Genomic DNA, 3,459 nt, shown 5'->3' on the forward strand with positions numbered 1-3,459 from the left:
AGAGAGAGAGAGAGAGAGAGAGAGAGAGAGAGAGAGAGAGAGGTTAGATTACAGATTAGATAGAAAAAAGTTAAGGTGAATACAGCTATTTCAAGAAAACCAATACTGTCAAAAAGTTCTCAGTGTGTCTGGTCACAGTCTCCTGCTGCCTAACTCATATGTCACCAAATACTTTACATCATTTTCCTCAGTCCTTACAGCAGCATCAGAAAGAAGTGCGCAGTCTACATTCTCCCTATGGGATGGATTGGGAAGGCACAACTCAGGGAAATCATGCACAAGGCCAACTCAGAGAACTTGGCCAGACTTTTACTATTCCTCTGGTGCATTTAATTCTCTGAGCAAGAAGTTGGCAGGGACCCCATCTCTTCACATGTTGATAGGGTTGGCTGAGAGACTCTGTTCCAATCCTGGGTGTCTCTCCCTATAATTCTTTCTTCAGCTGAGTTATTGAGCATCAACTGACTGCCAGGAACTACTAGACACCAGAGCAGGAGCTGTGTACAAAACAAAATCCAATCCTTTATGCTGCCGCAGAGGCCACAGACTCTATCTGCTGCAGACAAGCAATACAGAGGACAGGAAGAGTGGAGTGAGGGAAGCAGGAATAGGCTGGTGGGGAGTCACTGCCAAGGCACCTAAAAGAATGAGATGGCAAGAGAGGCATGGGTGTCTCAGGGTCTAGCTTGATCAGAAGACACAAGACCAGAGAAAAGGCCACAGTTACAACTGGCTGAGCTGTACAGTTGTAAGATATGTCACACACTGTTTGGCTCACCAGTGTTTGCTCTGCCTGTGGGGTGGACCCAAAGGAGGGCTGTGTTCCACATGAGCACATGACAGAGGACAGGACCAAACTCAGCCCAGACCTCCCTCTGCAACCATGCAGGACCACACTGCCCGCTGGCTGCGGATTCCCTCACTGAACAATGAACAGCTACGTGTGTGGGCTGGTGCATACTGGCAGCCTGGAGCTTCCTGAGAAAGACTGAGCTACTGTTGTGCTCTTTGCTGTGGAGCATTTCAATTGTCATGTTGTCTCAGTTACACTTCTCTCATTGCTGGGACAAATACCCAACACTCAAAATTAGAGTAGGAAAGAAGGAAAGGCCCATTTAGCTCACAGTTGCTGGAGGTTTCAGTCCATACTCAGCTGGCTCCAAGGCAGAGCGGCACATGGCAGAGAGCAACCTTCCATGGTGGCGGCAAAGAGCAAAAGAGACAAGGGAGTGGCAGCAGCTCTGGCAGCCAGCTAGCCTCTCTCCCCTCCTTACATTGTAATGCTAATGACCTGCCCCAGGGCAGGTGCAGCATCCACACCCACAGTAATCTATCACAAACTCCAGAAGCTGCACCATGACTGCATGAGGCTTTATTTTTTTGGGGGGGGCACCTAGACACAAACCATAACACATGTCATCTTTGCTATTTTAAAATGAAAAGGCAAAAAGTGTGATTTGTGTATGTATGGACTTAATATGTCACATTAAATAACAGCAGTATACAAAGCCACAAGTAAAATTGTCTCATTTTGCTTTGGCCCAGAATCTGTGTCCATATGGTGATGTGTGCCCTTCCAACCTGCACGCCACTGCTTACTTTATAATGGTGCAAACCACACACACATCTGGTAAAAACTGCTATTTGAATTTTGAACTTGGATCTCTCCCCTGGCTGATGCTCTGTGGTCAGATCCTCTCTCAATGCTCCACAGCATTATGGCCAGCAGCCCCCAGGTAGCCCTGTGGCTCTAGGATTAAGGGAGCCATCCACCCCCTGATATGTGTGCTGAAGCCAGGATGCTCAGCAGGTGGGGTGGATTCAGTGCATTCTCAACTTATTATTTCAATTTACAATGAGACTGTAGGATATAACCCCCTCCTGAGTTGAGGAGCATACATGTATACACTTACACACATTCGCACAAGCATACACAATGATTTGGACTTGCATTCTAAAGTCATTTTTTCTCTGATCATTTCCTATTATGATTATGTCTTGGAAATCTTTCCAAATCACTCTGAATATTTATTTGTCCTTTTGAAATGTGTCATATCCCATAGAAAGACAGAGGTACATTATTTAACTACCTTCTTGTTGAGGGACAGTTGTGTTGTTGCCAGTCCTCCCACCCTCTATCCAAACAATTCTTCCCTTCAACACACACCAAGTAGCTCTTTCGAACCTACATGCAAGGCTGCCCATTTTCCTGTCAAATCCCATCTTACTGGTTCTGGCTCATCATGCTGGTTCATCCAGATCTTTTTAAAGCCTGTCATTGGCTTATTAGCAATTCCTTACAACTTTATGATACCTGTTAGTTCAATGAGCATGCTTTCTCTGCAGTCCTGTAAGCCAATAAAAATATTGAACAGGAAACGTCAGCAGGGACATCCTTCTCCCTCACTTCAATTCAAGCCAGGGGTGCTAAGGATCAATGTGGTTACCCATGACTAGTTCAAGTTTCTTCTAAGTAGAAAGGAGATTACAGCAAACTGTCGGGTGTTTTACAAACATATATGCTGAGCATTATCCCAGGCCTCTGCTGTACACAGATGATTCTGGAAAGAAGACCACAGGGCACTCGGCAGATGTGTGTGCAGTGGTCACTTTGCAAAACAGGACAGACTGTGTTCAGCTAGACACGGAGCAAGGTGCACCAAAGCCCCAGGAGGATGGGACAGAAAGTAGGTGTTTTGTTTGTTTGAAAGAACTTCATGAAAGAAACAACTTCATAAAAGCTGCATCATGGAAGACCATAGGCTTCTGTCAGTAAAAGACCTGAGAACAGCGGTTGGTTTGGTCTTTGTTGTTTGTTTGAAAATCTGAATAACTTACTAAGGCCTCTTTTTTGCCATTTAACATGACTACTGGCTGGCTGAAGGCTTTCTTGAAAGCCCTGGTCCCAGACCAGAGCCAACAGTGACATGTGGCACCTCTCTCTGTTGCCATCTGCTGTTTATAAGGAGTAACTGCAAGGCACTTTAATCCTTTCAATCCCCTGGGGAATCTTAAACCATTTCTCTCTCTCCGGACAGTCACATTTACACTTCTCTGAAAACCTCCTTGTTCCCATTGCTCTGGAGTTTCTGTTTCTGAATTGTGTATACTTAATTCATTGCTGCTTTGTTAGAGTAACCATAAAAATCACAGACACTATTTTTTGCCACAAACAGTATAATAAACTTCTATACTCTCTTGGATATACTTAGTGACTTTCCACAGGTGCTTATGTAGGTTTCACCTGGGCTCCACTAAGAATTCCCTCTTTGGATTTATCATATAGGACCATGAAGGTCAATTAGGTCAGATTACCTCCTCAATAGTCAGCCACAGGGGGGATTTCCACATTTAAACAAATGTTTGAAGAATTACCTAGTACTAGTATGGCAGCTCTCTAAAGTGTCAGAATTACTTGATTTTAACTCACTTGTATTCTTAAAGAGGGAAGTTACCACT

The sequence above is a fragment of the Octodon degus genome, unplaced genomic scaffold (genome assembly GCF_000260255.1).
Source record: "Octodon degus isolate 3935 unplaced genomic scaffold, OctDeg1.0 scaffold00111, whole genome shotgun sequence".
NCBI lineage: Eukaryota > Metazoa > Chordata > Mammalia > Rodentia > Octodontidae > Octodon > Octodon degus.